The following is a 17493-nucleotide window of genomic DNA, read 5'->3' on the forward strand; positions in this document are numbered from 1 at the left end:
CCCATTTGGATGGGTGCCCGCCAGTTCGCTGGGCAGCCTGAACCGCCAGCCCCCTCCAACACCTGGGGGAAAGGTGCCCGCCCTTTTTGGTAGTTCAAAATGTCTGTTTCCCAGGCAGGATCCCTTCCCTTCAATTGTCCCAACAGTTTGCCCAGCTCCCTGTGGTTTTGAGTGGCTCTCCTTTCGGAAGCCTCCCTCAGTTCAGGATTAATTATTTGTCAATTGGATTTTGTCAGCATTTACAAGCTGCTGACCTCCGTAGGGGAGGGGCCTGCTGGCTGGCACGGCCGAGCAGGGAAGAATCTCTACAACAGAGTTTGTGATTTTAAATTACTCCTCATATATAGCAAACTGCTAGTTCGCTGGGTGTCTCCAGCTGTCTGTCCACTTCAATAATCCACACACAGGGAAGGTCCAGACCGCCTTTCCTCTCACCTGGTGGCTTGGGAGAGGTGGGCTACATGTCCGTCCTGTCTGCCATCATGCTTCGCCTCCGAGACAAGTAAATCTTGGTGAGTATGAGGGAAAATTGAAATGGTGCAGCCACTTCAGAAAGCAGGCTGGCAATTTGTTAAAAGGTTAATTACAGTTTTATGAACAAGCCATTCCACTCCTAAGTATATACTCAAGAGAAATGAAAACACATATCAACTTAAAAACTTACACAAATATGCTATGGCATCATTATTTATAACAGCCCCAAAGAGGAACCAACCCAGATGTCCATAGAATGATGAATGGATAAATAAAACATGGTACATCCATACAATGGAATATGATTTTTTTAAGCAATTATACAGAACATGTAGGTTTATTTTTAAAAATTACTTTCTTAAAAAACCAGGATTATGGATGCAGTTGATATAACAGTATCTTCTGCAAAAATAGGTTACATAGTACAGCTGCGTGGTAGTGGTGTAATCTGCAGCCTTAGCTCTGTGGGTTTCTGGCTCTAGACTTACTTTTTACCACCAAGCAATTCCAGCCTCCATTTTGAAGGCTGTTTAAGCTTTAAAAGTCTGCTGTCTAATTTTTAGAAAATAAAATCGTTCCTTGCATTTGTAAGTATTATGTAACCTATTTTTGCCTGTCGTGAAGGATCACTGCTATCCTTTCATCTTGCGCCCCTTATACATCTTGCCTGTCTGATTCTCTAAGTTCATTTCTTGGTGCAGAGGCTAATTTCTTCTGGAGTCACTGAAATTTTGGGGATACCTTTCAAAGCTTGGATCTTCTTGTTGTGTAGTAGGTAGTGCCCTTTCCCCTTCTCTTCGACCAATAAAGTGTTTCCTCCTTTCAAAAGATGAAGACTGTACTGCTTAACTTTCAGGAAACCTGGCCCTCTCTCAGTGATCAAAGTCACTAAATCTGTTCTGTTGGCCAGAGTAGTCAGATCCATGGCTGAATCATGCATCTGTATCTAGAGACAATTTTTTTCTTCTCACTCCAGGAAGAATCATCTCTCCTATGATCTACATCACCTGGGTGTATCAAAGAACTCCTTTCCTCTTGTTTATAATGAAGCTGCTGCTGTTGCCTTCTGAGTTCCTCTTGCTCTTAAGCAATCTGTTCAGCTTTCTTACAATATTCCTGTTCCATATGAATGTTTCCCTTTCCAAGGATTCATGTTCCATTCTGTCTTTCTCTAGTTTTTGCCTTTCAATTTCTAGACATGGGCTCTCTCTATATAAACGTTTACATTCTTCCCATTCATGAATTATTCTAATATCTTCTTACTCTTGACACTTTCTGCAATCTTTGTCTCTGAAGTTCCATTGTCTTTCAAAATGAACTAAATGGTGTCTCAAACTTTGTTCCTTCAACTTTTCAAAAGGTAAAATCTCTTTCCTTCTGTAGTCTTTGTTCCATTTTTGTCTAAATTAGCTCTCTCTTTTTCCTTGCTTTTCCTATGAATTTTCTCATATCTTCCTCTTCAGGGCCTACTATGATCTCCTTTAGTTTGGTCTAAAGTTACCATATACCCTAGGCTCTTTGAACTTACTCCCTTTTCCTTTTTCCATATATATATATTTTCCATATATATATTTATTATATAATAAATATATAATAAATTAATATATATATATTAATATATATATTAATTTTTAAAAACAAATGTATGATGAATACATGTTAATGTGTTAATGTGGTTGATAAACGATTCTTACAAATAAAAAATCAGCAACACTTGTCCGAAGTTCGAGCTTGCTGGGAGATGGCCTTTCATCTCAGAAAGCACACAGGGGTTTCGCAAGTAAACCTGCATCTCCTCGGCAGATATTCAGGGATCCAGTCTTCAGAACAGTCATTTCATCCTTTATGTAATTGATTCCAGAAGTTTTTGAATTTGTTATTATTTTATAAACTTGAGATTTCATTAAACCTATTGGCATCTTCATGCTTATCATACATAGCCTAGTATACTGACAACTACACAACAGGTCAATTGTTGAAATGGGCAAAGGACAATTCCCAGTATAATATGAATCACCACTCACAATATGGTTGGTCAAACTTTTTTGTCTCTCAAGAAACTGTGTTTCAGAGAAAATAAAAATGAGAAACTTGGGCAGTGCCTGTGGCTCAGTGGTTGGGGAGCTGGCCCTATATACCCAGGGTGGTGGGTTCAAACTCGGCCCTGGCCAAACTGCAACAAAACAATAGCTGGGCATTGTGGTGGGCGCCTGTAGTCCCAGCTTCTTGGGAGGCTAAGGCAAGAGAATCGCCTAAGCCCAGGAGTTGGAGGTTGCTGTGAGCAGTGTGATGCTACAGCACTCTACCGAGGGCAATAAAGTGATACTCTGTCTCTATAAATAAAATTTTTTAAAAATGAGAATCTTAGTTTTCCCCAGGACCTATTTCTCTCTTTCTGAAATTTTATGCCTTATCAAAGCATCTTGCATTGGTTCTAGCTGATTCTTCGTCCACAGACGACTTATCAGACATTCCACAAAAAAGCCATAAAATAAAAAACAGTTTTTCCACAAAATCTAGTATCTACTTAACTCAAAACCTATTACTCTCTATTGATGATTTGCTAGAAATGTTACTACAGTGATATCTCTAATCATGATAGCTATTTGACTGAGATGTAATTATCCCAACTTACAGACTAGAAAACCAAGGCTTCATGTGCTTCATAACATTCCCAAATATCTCAGTTATTTACCTACAAGCCTAAAATATTTACCATAAACAAATCTATATCACTGTTGCTATAGTGTCTACAAAATGCACTTAACAATATTTGACACTGCAGCACACTGTCTGGTCCTTGATTATTCTGACATTTTCAGGCCAAAGATCTCTTTGACTTCTCTGCAAAGCTCCTAGGAAGAGTTCAATTTCTCGTGGGCAGATTCTCAGGACACCACCATCATCTTGTCCTGGCCGGTCAAGAAGGAAAAACTGACAAAACAGCTCCAGAGATGAGACAGGACTATATATATATAAATGAGGGCATGATTTCCAACATCAAAAAACTGGATTTCTTCCATCTCAACATCCAGGAAAATTCCCACACACCCACGTCCAGGGCTTGCAGGAATCCTACTTTCTGAGATGAAGTTGGCACAGATTGCTCCTGCCTTCATGCTGATGATCTAGAAGCCATGTTCAGAGAATAAATCACTCTGCCTTCTGTCAACTGACTCCTTGCAGACACCCAGAGACCACTCCTTCACCTCTCCCACATCCACCTCCCAGTAATGTCGGCCAGTGGAGAAGCTCAGTGTACCCAGGACACAAGCCAGGTGGGTGAATCTCTTGGGATCTTCCAGCATGTACTGATGGCTCTTTGCATGCTGCACGCTCCTTAGGTCCTCGGACACAATAAGAAGGGAGCTGGCAGTGGCTGAATCCAGGCTCATATCTTCCCAGAACCACTGGAGCTCACTGCTCATGTGCTCTAGGAGGGGCCCATGCTTCTTGATGAGAGGGGTCTGCCATTCTTCCATGAGAGGTTTCTCTGTTGATGCTCAGCACATGGGGCAGATCAATTTTGAACCCTGCCTTTCTGATGCCCAACTTCAGATGCAATCAACACAGAAGGTGTGCCCACAATACAAGGAGACAGGATTGGTGAAGACATCCAGGCAAACTGGGGAGGTCACCTCTGCATACAGACTTTTGGCCATGGTTCCCAGGGGTCACTCCTTGGCAGGCAACTGAGCTGAAATGATCCTTTATGTGTTTCTTGGGAGTTCTTAGAAATCTTCAATACACAATCTAATCCTCAATATCAGGATGTAGTTGTCTGCAGACTTCCAGATGTGTTTGCTGGGACCAAAGCTTCTCCTTATGAAAGCCAAGCCCAGCTGGGTCTCTAACAGGATCTGGGAGTGAAGTTATACCCCTAATTCATACTTCTTTGAAAGTCACCTTGAGTTGGAGATTTCCAGTGGAGGTCTTGGAGATCCCAAGGCTGCAGCTCTTTGGTTCCTGGCTGGTTGTGTCTGTCTGTCTGTCTGTCTGTCTGTCTCTCCCTTTATATATGTATAAAGAATATATATATTCTTTTTTTTTAATTGAGTCTGAATTTTGGCCACTTGCTTCACTGTCATTTGTCTCATCTTTACCTTGTATTTTCTCAATATCCTTACTTTCTTTTTTTCAGATTTCTCAGACCATCTTTTCTTTTTTGACACAGGCTTGTGTCTTGCTACTTTTATCACTCATATATATATATTGTTTTCTCCAGAACTTCATGAACTACTCTTTTCATTATTTTCTTTCTTCATTTCTTTCCTAGAAAGGTTATCTTTTTCTTTCTTTCTTTTTTTTTTTTTTTTTACAGACAGAGTCTCACTTTGTTGCCTTCGGTAGAGTGCTGTGGTGTCACAGCTCATGGCAACCTCCAGCTCTTGGGCTTAGGCAATTCTCTTGCCTCAGCTTCCTAAGTAGCTGGGACTACAGGTGCCCACCACAATGCCTGGCTATTTTTTTTTTTTTGAGACAGAGCCTCAAACTGTCACCCTGGGTAGAGTGCTGTGGCATCACAGCTCACAGCAATGTCCAACTCCTTGGCTTAAGCAATTCTCTTGCCTCAGCCTCCCAAGTAGCTGTGACTTGCAGATGCCCGCCACAATGCCCAGCTGTTTTTTGGTTGTAGTTGTCATGGTTGTTTAGCAGGTCCGGGCTGGATTTGAACCCTCCAGCTCTGGTGTATGTGGCTGGTGCCTTAGCCACTTGAGCTACAGATGCCAAGCCAATGCCTGGCTATTTTTTTGTTGCAGTTTGGCTGGGGCTGGCTTTGAACCTACTACCCTTGGTATATGCCGCCCTACTCACTGAGCCACAGGCACCACCCTTTCTTTCTCTCTCTCTCTCTTTTTTTTTTTTGAGAAAGAGTCTCACTTTGTCACCCCTGGTAGAGTGCTGTGGTGTGACAGCTCACAGCAACTTCAGACTCTTGGGCTCAAGCAATTCTCTTGCCTCAGTCTCCTGAGTAGCTGGGATTACAGGCATCCCACAACATGCGGCTATTTTTAGAGGCAAGGTCTAGCTCTTGCTCAGGCTGGTCTCAAACCTGTGAGCTCAAGCCAGCCACCTGCCTCGGCCTCCCAGAGTGCTAGGATTACAGGCGTGAGTCACCGTGCCCAGCCTACCTTGTACTTTTTCAACAGAAATCAGTTGTCCATGAAGCTCAGTGTGATGAAGATATGCGATACATCTGGACACCTCTGTGCTGGAAGATATAGTTACAATGCCATAGCATTTTGCCCCAGGACTTTGAGCATCTGTAACTATCTTTGCTCTTAGAACCTTTCCATATTTACCAAAGAGGTTATTCAAATCAGCAGTTTTGGTATTAGATGAAAGTCCACTAATCCTGATATTTTTATTTATTTATTTATTTATTTTTTGACACAGAGTTTCATTATGTCACCCTTGGCAGAGTGGCGTGGTGTCACAGCTCACAGCAACCTCAAATTCTTGGGCTTAAGTGATTATCTTGCCTCAGCCTCCCTTGTAGCTGGGACTATAGGTGCCTGCCACAATGCCTGGCTACTAAAAAAAAAATACACATATCTACTTTATACTCCCAACAAGAAGTACATGAAAATTCCAGTTTCTCCACCTTGTCTTTAACACTTGGTATTGTTACTCTTTTAGCATTTAGCCATTCTGATATGTGTGCAGTGGCAGATTTAATTTTTATTTGTCTGATTGGATAAAAAAAACTTTATTTTTCATGTTTATTGTCCATTAGTACAGTTTTGTAAAGAGTTTGGTCAAGCCTCTTACTATTTTTTATTATTTTAATTTTTGGAATTAATTTATAAGAGTTTTCAATATATTCTGGATACCATAAAAACTTCTGTCAATTAATGTTTCTTCTAAGAAGAGAATGAGAAGAATTACTCATTATAAGGCTTTCTTACAGGTATGTTCTGATGAACAAATTTTCAATTTTAACCTAGTCTAGTTTATATATCTTTCTTTATAATTAGTCATAGTCATACTTATGTCTTATTTAAGAAAGTATTTCCCAACCCCTAAAGCCATGAAAATATTCTTCTATGTTATTTTAAGTTTGATTGAATCCATTTAACTTTTATGAAGGATGTGAAGTTGGGGGTCAAGTTACCTATTTGAGTAGAAAAAAATATCATTCAGTGATGTTTCCTCACTGAACTGTTGTAATATGATTGCCAAATGGTGATTTCTTAATTTCCTCACTCCTACATTTACTGGCTGGCAATCTACCCTGTTAGTTGTAGGCAATGTGAATTTTAAAAATCATATTATTATGGAGAAAGGACCCCTTTAAGTTTGTCACCCCCCCTCAGCTTTATGTTGACTCCTCAAAAGGCAAAATCAAGACCTAAATAAGACAACTTTTTCTCAAGCTGCCTGAAACAAGGACACTCATGCCTCATTCTCTGGATTGTTTACAAAGCCTGACAATTAAGTTGACAAACTTGTCCTAGAAAGAGTGCTACATACCTCACTGCTGCATGTCACTACAGTCACTTTCAAAGAACTCCCCTGGGGTGGTTATGCACCAATGCCAGCACCTAGGCCACCTTTCAAAGTAATTCTGGAACTCTTTTTCAGGAATGGCCATCAAAGCTGTTATCATATTACCCTTGATGTTCTGAATGTCATCAAAACGTCTTTCTTGTACTACTTTCTTTATCTTTAGGGAAAGAAAAAAATCACTGGGGACCAGACAAGGTGAGTAGGGAGAATGCTCCAATACAATTATTTGTTTACTGGCTAAAAACTTCCCCACAGACAGAGCTATGTGAATTGGTACATTACCATGATGCAAGAGCCATGAGTTGTTAGCCCAGATTTTCAGTAAAGATGTTGCTTTTCACGGAGGAGGCGGAGCAAGATGGCGGCCGAGTAACAGCTTCCTTGCATCTGGGCACCATGAGTCTGGGGAGATAGGACGCCAGGCATCTCTGGCTGGTGGGATCTGACTATCATCACTCCTATGAGGATACAGGGAGTCAGGAGAGACTTCTGGACCCCAAGAGGAGGACTAAAACAGTGGAAAACCGGCAAGTGGTCGCGTGTGTTCAATCCATCTAAACCCGCCCACAACTGTAAGTTCAGTAGCAGCGAGACTGCAAACCAGAAAGGCCTTACCTGTGAACTGTTTTGATGTCCTTGGACTTGGCACTGAGATGAACTGCCTTGGGGAAGGCCTGAGCGGGAGTGCAGAGAACTTTGGCTGTTGTCTAGGGCCCCATTCTGAGCCGCTGAGCCAGACGGAGCTAATAGTGTTTGGCGGTAGGTCACACGGAACCATTGTCAGTGATCTGCCCCAGCAAGCTCTGCCCTCAGGGTCACAGAGCTAGAAATGGGTGGGAGCTGGTAACCCAGCAACCAAGTAGCCTAAGGGTGGGGTCTGAGCCGCCTTGCAGCCCTAACCCTCAGGGGCAGAGTGAGACCGGTTTTGGCACACTGGGTAAGTGGATAGCCACTTCAGCAGTGATTCCAGCGAGAAAGCTGGGAAAGCTTCTGCTCAGCAAGTTTACAAGTTCAAAGTGCCTTTTAAGTAGGCTGAAGAGAGATTTAGGGTGTCTACCTGCTGGGGTTTGAGAAATCGGAAGCCTCCAGTTGTATCAGAACTGTGATTAACATCTCATACCCCAGAAGACCACGTGTTGCCCAGACAATATTCAATAACATATACAAACTGCTTTGTTTTTGGTTGTGTATTTTTTTCTTTTTTTTTGTTTGGTTGTTTTCTTTTGTTTATTTTGATGTAGTTGATTTTTTTTGTTTTTTAATTTCAATCTTTTCCATACAGATCCCTTTTTCTTTCTCAATATTTCTAGTTTAATTATAATTTCCCATTGCTGCCTTTTTTAATAACTAGAACTTCATTTTTGCTAGTGTTTCTACCGCTATCATTTGGTTTTTCACCCAATTTTATCCCCGTAAAGTTTTCTGTTTGCTTGTTTTGGTTTGATTTATACCATTTTTGTCTTTCTTCTCTACTTGGTGGAGGTGGGGTACTGTGTCTGATCAGGTAAGCAAAGAGCTGCTGACCTCAAGGGAACCACCCAACTGGGCACCCCCAGAAGGTGGGGTTTTTTAAGGTTGTGTGAAAGTACCCCCCTGTACACCTATATTGCCTTGTCTCCCTCTTTCTGTGCCTCTCTTCTTTTTGTCAATATTCCTTATACCCACCCCCTCTCCTTTCTCTATCTTTCTTTTTTTTCTTATCACTCGGTTCTCCTTTCTTTCATCCCTTTTTAGCTCTTCAACCTTCTCACCCTTCTGGTCCTGTAACCCTTAGTCCACAGGCACAAGAACTTAAAGAGCAAGAGGAAGTGAAAGGAAAATTTAGGTCAAGGAAACAGATAAAATAAATCACTCATGAGGAAGAACCAGCAGAAAACTCCAGGCAACATGAAGAACCAGTCCAGAACAACCCCGCCAAGGGACCATGAGGTAGCTACTGCAGATGATTCCACCTGTAAACAAATGTTAGGAATGACAGAAAGGGAATTTAAAATACACATGTTGAAAACAATGAAAGAAATGATGGAAACAATGAAGGAAATTGCTAATAAAGTGGAAAATAACCAAAAGGAAATCCAAAAACAGAATCAAATAAGAGATGAACGATATGAAGAATATAAAAAGGATATAGCAGAGCTGAAGGAACTGAAACAGTCAATTAGGGAACTTAAAGATGCAATGGAAAGTATCAGCAACAGGTTAGACCATGCAGAAGAAAGAATTTCACAGGTAGAAGACAAAGTTCTTGAGATAACTCAGACAGTAAAAGAGGCAGAAAAGAAGAGAGAGAAAGCAGAACGTTCACTGTCAGAATTACGGGACTTTATGAAGCGTTCCAACACACGAGTTATAGGAATTCCAGAAGGGGAAGAAGAATGCCCAAGACGAATGGAAGCCATACTAGAGAATATTATAAAAGAAAATTTCCCAAACATCATCAAAGATTCTGACACACTGCTTTCAGAGGGCTATCGGACCCCAGGTCGCCTCAACTCTAACCAAGCTTCTCCAAGACACATTGTGATGAACCTGTCCAAAGTCAAGACAAAAGAAAAGATTCTGCAAGCTGCCAGGAGTAAGTGCCAGTTGACTTACAGGGGCAAATCCATCAGAGTGACGGCAGACTTCTCTAATGAAACTTTCCAAGCAAGAAGACAATGGTCATCTACCTTTAATCTACTTAAACAGAACAATTTTCAGCCCAGAATTCTGTACCCTGCTAAGCTAAGCTTAAAAACTGATGGAGAAATCAAATCATTTACGGATATACAAACATTGAGGAAATTCGCCACAACAAGACCAGCTCTACAGGAAATACTTCAACCTGTTCTGCACACTGACCACCACAATGGATCAGCAGCAAAGTAAGAACTCAGAAATCAAAGGACAGAACCTAACCTCCACACTGATGCAAAAGATAAAACTAAGCAATGGACTCTCACCAAATAAGACGAATAGAATACTATCACACTTATCAATTATCTCAATAAATGTTAATGGCTTGAATTCCCCACTGAAGAGACATAGATTGGCTGACTGGATTAAAAAACACAAGCCATCCATTTGCTGTCTGCAAGAAACACACCTGGCTTCAAAAGACAAATTAAAGCTCCGAGTCAAGGGTTGGAAGACAATTTTTCAGGCAAATGGAATTCAGAAGAAAAGAGGAGTTGCAATCTTATTTTCAGATACATGTGGATTTAAAGCAACTAAAGTCAAAAAAGACAAAGATGGTCACTTTATATTGGTCAAGGGAAAAATACAACAAGAAGACATTTCAATTCTAAATATTTATGCACCCAATTTAAATGCTCCCAGATTCTTGAAGCAGACCTTACTCAGTCTGAGCAATATGATATCTGATAATACCATCATAACAGGGGACTTTAACACTCCTCTTACAGAGCTGGACAGATCCTCTAAACAGAAATTAAACAAAGATATAAGAGATTTAAATGAGACCCTAGAACAACTATGCTTGATAGACGCATATAGAACACTCCACCCCAAAGATAAAGAATATACATTCTTCTCATCACCCCATGGAACATTCTCCAAAATTGATCATATCCTGGGACACAAAACAAATATCAACAGAATCAAAAGAATTGAAATTTTACCTTGTATCTTTTCAGACCATAAGGCAGTAAAGGTGGAACTCAACTCTAATAAAAATGCTCAACCCCACCCAAAGGCATGGAAATTAAACAATCTTCTGTTGAATAACAGATTGGTGCAGGAAGAAATAAAACAGGAAATCATTAACTTCCTTGAGCATAACAACAATGAAGACACAAGCTACCAAAACCTGTGGGATACTGCAAAAGCAGTTTTGAGAGGAAAATTCATCGCTTTAGATGCCTACATTCGAAAAACAGAAAGAGAGCACATCAACAATCTCACAAGAGATCTTATGGAATTGGAAAAAGAGGAACAATCGAAGCCTAAACTCAGTAGAAGAAAAGAAATATCCAAAATCAAATCAGAGATCAATGAAATTGAAAACAAAAGAATCATTCAGAAAATTCATGAAACAAGGAGTTGGTTTTTTGAAAAAATAAATAAAATAGATAAACCATTGGCCAGAATAACTAGAAATAGAAAAGTAAAATCTCTAGTAACCTCAATCGGAAACGATAAATGGGAAATAACAACTGATCCCACAGAGATACAAGAGATCATCTCTGAATACTACCAGAAACTCTATGCCCAGAAATTTGACAATGTGAAGGAAATGGATCAATATTTAGAATCACACCCTCTCCCTGGACTTAGCCAGGAAGAAACAGACCTCCTGAAAAGACGAATTTTAAGCACTAAGATCAAAGAAACAATAAAAAAGCTTCCAACTAAAAAATGCCCTGGTCCAGATGGCTTGACTCCAGAATTCTATCAAACCTTCAAGGAAGAGCTTATTCCTGTACTGCAGAAATTATTCCAAAAAACTGAGGAAGAAGGAATCTTCCCCAACACATTCTATGAAGCAAACATCACCCTGATACCAAAACCAGGAAAAGACCCAACCAAAAAGGAGAATTTCAGACCAATCTCACTCATGAATATACATGGAAAAATTCTCAACAAAATCCTAGCCAATAGATTACAGCTTATCATCAAAAAAGTCATTCATCATGATCAAGGAGGCTTCATCCCAGGAATGCAAGGCTGGTTTAACATACGCAAGTCCATAAACGTTATCCACCATATTAATAGAGGCAAAAATAAAGATCACATGATCCTCTCAATAGATGCAGAAAAAGCATTTGATAAAATCTAGCATCCTTTTCTAATTAGAACACTGAAGAGTATAGGCATAGGTGGCACATTTCTAAAACTGATCGAAGCTATCTATGACAAACCCACAGCCAATATTTTACTGAATGGAGTAAAACTCAAAGCTTTTCCTCTTAGAACTGGAACCAGACAAGGTTGTCCTCTGTCACCTTTACTATTCAACATAGTGCTGGAAGTTCTAGCCAATACAATTAGGCAAGACAAGGAAATAAAGGGAATCCAAATGGGAGCAGAGGAGGTCAAACTCTCCCTCTTTGCTGATGACATGATCTTATACTTAGAGAACCCCAAAGACTCAACCACAAGACTCCTAGAAGTCATCAAAAAATACAGTAATGTCTCAGGATATAAAATCAATGTCCACAAGTCAGTAGCCTTTGTGTACACCAATAACAGTCAAGATGAGAAGCTAATTAAGGACACAACTCCCTTCCCCATAGTTTCAAAGAAAATGAAATACCTAGGAATATACCTAACGAAGGAGGTGAAGGACCTCTATAAAGAAAACTATGAAATCCTCAGAAAGGAAATAGCAGGGATATTAACAAATGGAAGAACATACCATGCTCATGGATGGGAAGAATCAACATTGTTAAAATGTCTATACTTCCCAAAGCAATCTACCTATTCAACGCCATTCCTATCAAAGTACCTACATCGTACTTTCAAGATTTGGAAAAAATGATTCTGCGTTTTGTATGGAACCGGAAAAAAACCCGTATAGCTAAGGCAGTTCTTAGTAACAAAAATAAAGCTGGGGGCATCAGCATACCAGATTTTAGTCTGTACTACAAAGCCATAGTGCTCAAGACAGCATGGTACTGGCACAAAAACAGAGACTTAGACACTTGGAATCGAATTGAACACCAAGAAATGAAACTAACATCTTACAACCACCTAATCTTCGATAAACCAAACAAGAACTTACCTTAGGGGAAAGACTCTCTATTCAATAAATGGTGTTGGGAGAACTGGATGTCTACATGTAAAAGACTGAAACTGGACCCACACCTTTCCCCACTCACAAAAATTGATTCAAGATGGATAAAGGACTTAAATTTAAGGCATGAAACAATAAAAATCCTCAAAGAAAGCATAGGAAAAACACTGGAAGATATTGGCCTGGGGGAAGACTTCATGAAGAAGACTGCCATGGCAATTGCAACAACAACAAAAATAAACAAATGGGACTTCATTAAACTGGAAAGCTTCTGTACAGCTAAGGAGACAATAACCAAAGCAAAGAGACAACCTACACAATGGGAAAGGATATTTGCATATTTTCAATCAGACAAAAGCTTGATAACTAGGATCTATAGAGAACTCAAATTAATCCACATGAAAAAAGCCAGCAATCCCATATATCAATGGGCAAGAGACATGAATAGAACTTTCTCTAAAGACGACAGACGAATGGCTAACAAACACATGAAAAAATGTTCATCATCTCTATATATTAGAGAAATGCAGATCAAAACAACCCTGAGATATCATTTAACCCCAGTGAGAATGGCCCACATCACAAAATCTCAAAACTGCAGATGCTGGCGTGGATGTGGAGAGAAGGGAACACTTTTACACTGCTGGTGGGACTGCAAACTACTACAACCTTTCTGGAAGGAAGTATGGAGAAACCTCAAAGCACTCAAGCTAGACCTCCCATTTGATCCTGCAATCCCATTACTGGGTATCTACCCAGAAGGAAAGAAATCCTTTTATCATAAGGACACTTGTACTAGACTGTTTATTGCAGCTTAATTTACAATCGCCAAAATGTGGAAACAGCCTAAATGCCCACCAACCCAGGAATGGATGAACAAGCTGTGGTATATGTATACCATGGAATACTATTCAGCCATTAAAAAAAATGGAGACTTTACATCTTTCGTATTAACCTGGATGGACGTGGAAGACATTATTCTTAGTAAAGCATCACAAGAATGGAGAAGCATGAATCCTATGTACTCAATTTTGATATGAGGACAATTAATGACAATTATGGTTATGGGGGGGAAGAAAGAGGGAAGGAGGGAGGTGGGTGGGGCCTTGGTGTGTGTCACACTTTATGGGGGCAAGACATGATTGCATGAGGGACTTTACCTAACAATTGCAATCAGTGTAACTGGCTTATTGTACCCTCAATGAATCCCGAACAATAAAAAAAAAAAAAAAAAAAAAAAAAAGATGTTGCTTTTCACTCTATTGATGTTTACTTGGTCTCTTACACTTCTCAGTCTGCTGACAATTTTGATGTATAATTTGATAAATTTTTGCAATGTTTTCATTAGTTTTGCTAGTTACTGGCTACGCTGACCTCTCTGTATCACTGACACTTTCTCTTCCCTCAGAAAAACATTTAATCCATTTGTACACTGCCATTTTCTTCATGGCATTATCCCCATAAACTTGGACGAACAGGTCCCTGATTTCACTTCCACTTTTGCCAATTTTAAGAAGAAATTTACAAATATTTGTTCATTAATATAAGTTCCACATTCTCCAAGCACACAAAAACATGGAACAAAAATGAATGACACTTAGCAAGACACTGCCAGACGCTGATATTAACACAACTATAAGACATGGATATACCAATGTTATGAAACCTGAGTTGTTTGTATGGTGCTGACAATGTAAGCACACAGTGGCAAGTTCAGGAACTTAATTGCTAGACCTCCTACTCTCTCTCCTGTTTTCACCATTTGGTCAAGACCAGGTTCTTGACATTTCTTTAAAGAGAGTTCAGCCAATTGAAAACAATTCCTTTGCTCTCAGCTATGTACCCTTAGTGGAATCATAAGACAAAGAAGAGTGCTTCAAGACTGCCTGATTTACATTTTTCTCTAACCGACCAAATGTATATATAATTAAGTACAAGACAAGGCACTGGAGTAAGGTAAGAACAGAAGTTCAGGCTTGGCAGGCTCAATGGATGTACCAATTGGCAAGCAGTATTGGGGTTTTCTTCCTCTGAAAAAAGAGCTGTTTTCTTTTTACTCAATGAAATCTATAACGTTGGACATTTAAATTTCTCTTTTAAAATTGTGGATTAATCTGATGGTACATACAATTAGGTTACATTGTTTGCATTTGTAAGGTAAATTCCAAGTTATAGCTGAGTCCTTCACCCAGGAAGTATGCCATATAACCATTAGGTGAGAACTTAATGAACCCCCTCCCTGCTTTGTGAATTTAATTGTTTTTCTCTTGTGTGGGCCTATAGTTGTTAATCTACTAGTTTCAACTTAATATTGAGTATGTGGGATGCTTGCTTATCCATTGTTGAGATACCTTGCATAGGAGAATGTTCTCCAAATCCTTCCAGGTAAATACAAAAGATGCAAAGTCTCCATTTTTTTTTTTTTTTGCAGTTTTTGGCTGGGGCTGGGTTTGAACCCACCACCTCCAGCATATGGGGCCCATGCCCTACTCCTTTGAGCCATAGGCACCAACCAAGTCTCCATCTTTTTTATGGCTGGATAGTATTCCATGGTACACATGTACCACAGTTTATTAATCCATTCATGTGTTGAAGGGGACATAGGTTGTTTTCACATCTTTGTGATTGTGAAATGAGCTGCTATAAGCATTCAAATGCAAATGTCGTTATGATAAAATGATTTTTTCTGGGCAGACACCTAGTAATGGAATTATGGGATAAAATGGAAGCTACTTTTAGCTCTTTGAGGATTCTCCATAATTCTGGCAAGCAGTATCTTGGATGTTTGACCCCAGCTAGACCCACAATTTTGTATAAGAACAAATCCAACTTGGTAAGACTGATATGACACATGAACACTTTTTTAAAGCTAAGCCTCTGAGTTTAATTCCTTGATTTTCTATATAAGAAATTGAAGTACTCTAGTTTTTTGGATCTTAAAAATTTACTTTTACTTGATTTATATCACTTTTCTGAAATCAGTTATTTTTTTCCCTATCTGTTCTATATTAAAGATTTATGTCCTCATTGTTTTCTCCTATTTCAGTAAATGGAAGTTAGTATTGAACCTGTAATTAATCCTTGATGTTCTCTCCTTCCTTCTTATATCAGAAATACAAATAACCAATAAATCAAAAGATCCATGATATTCCATATAGAACACTTCTCATACCATACCACCCTTCTCCCCAGTCTCTAGCCCATCTAGCTAATTCCTACTTCCTATATTTTTGGTCTCAGTTTATATGTCAATCCTCAGCATAACCTTTCTAGTTTTTTTCTTTTTTTTATTGTTGTTGTTCCCCTCACTCCCATTAAAAAGAAGAGAAAGACATTGTTGGATATTTACTCCTAATATTATATCCTCTTTTTCAGATTCATCATCAAATTGAAATTATAAATTTGGTGAGATGTTTTTATATTTCCTCTACTAGATTATAAACTCCCAGAGTACAAGCCCTGGTCTAATTTTTATACTATTCTTGCTGTAGTTTGAAGTTTGTGTTCCTTCAAAAATTCATGTTAATACTTAATCTCCAATGCAACCTAAGCCTTTAAGAGGCTTAGGTGATGAGGGCTTGTCCTTGTGAATGGATTAATGCTCTCATAAAATGGCTAAAGGAAAGTCCTAACCACCCACCTCCTTCTATTCTTTCCATCACATGAGGAAGCAAAGTATTCAAGACATCATCTTAGAAAAGAGTTAAGCCTTAGCCAAACACTGATCATATTGGTGCCTTAATCTTGAATTTATCAGCCTCCAGAACTGTGAAAGGTTTCTATTATTTATAAAATACCCAGTCTCAGGTATTTTGTAGCAGCACAAATGGACTAAGACAGTGCCATACTCAATCCTTAGCATAGTACTTAGGACTTATTAAGTGCTATATATATTCTAGTGAATAAAAAAAAATGAAGGAACAACTAAATTCTTTCGATTTTATCAGCTATATACCTATGCAGTCATTTCACTACAGACATTTCACATACCGCAATCCCATTACCATTAATTAATAGTAATAATTCATTAACTATCACCCAACTATAGGCTCTTATATCCCATTTTAAACTGCATAATAGGCTCCCATTTTGACACCATACTTTTCCTAAATTCTACTCTCAGGGTCAGGTGCAGTGGGTCATGCCTGTAATCCTAGCAATCCACTGAAACAGGTGGATTGATGGAACTCAGGAGTTTGAGATCAGCCTGAGCAAGAGTGAGACTCTGTCCCTACAAATTAGCCAGGTGTTGTGGCTGGTGCCTATAGTCCCAGCTACTCAGGAGGCTAAGACAAGAGGATCACTTCAGCTCACGAGTTTGAGGTTGCTGTGAGCTATGATGCCACAGCATTCTACTGAGGGCAACATAGTGAGACTGTCTCAAAAAAATAAAGAAATAAAATCTACTCTCAAACCAGAACTATCTCTCTTTAAGTCATGCATTGAATTACAACACTCTCCTACTTAAGAACACAGGCTTTCTGTGATGTGGCTTTAAAGCAGGCATCCTCAAACTTTTTAAACAGGGGGCCAATTCACTGTCCCTAAGACCGTTGGAGGGCTGGACTATAGTTTAAAAAAAAACAACAAACTATGAACAATTCCTATGCACACGGCACATATCTTATTTTGAAGTAAAAAACAAAACGGGAACAAATACAATTCACACCACTTCATGTGGCCCGCGGGCCGCAGTTTGAGGATGCCTGCTTTAGAGTATAGCCCCAATTCTTCATCCTTCTAGTCCTGACCCTCTCCCATCAGTCCTCCTTTGT

General features: G+C 39.4%; 1 pseudogene; it reads right to left on the reverse strand.

Moving 5' to 3' along the window:
• Positions 1–1077: 1077 nt before the first annotated feature.
• LOC128580975 (SAFB-like transcription modulator) overlaps positions 1078–17493 on the reverse strand; it is a 28147-nt pseudogene continuing 11731 nt past the window's right edge.

Source organism: Nycticebus coucang, chromosome 3 (genome assembly GCF_027406575.1).
Source record: "Nycticebus coucang isolate mNycCou1 chromosome 3, mNycCou1.pri, whole genome shotgun sequence".
In the NCBI taxonomy this organism is placed as follows: domain Eukaryota; kingdom Metazoa; phylum Chordata; class Mammalia; order Primates; family Lorisidae; genus Nycticebus; species Nycticebus coucang.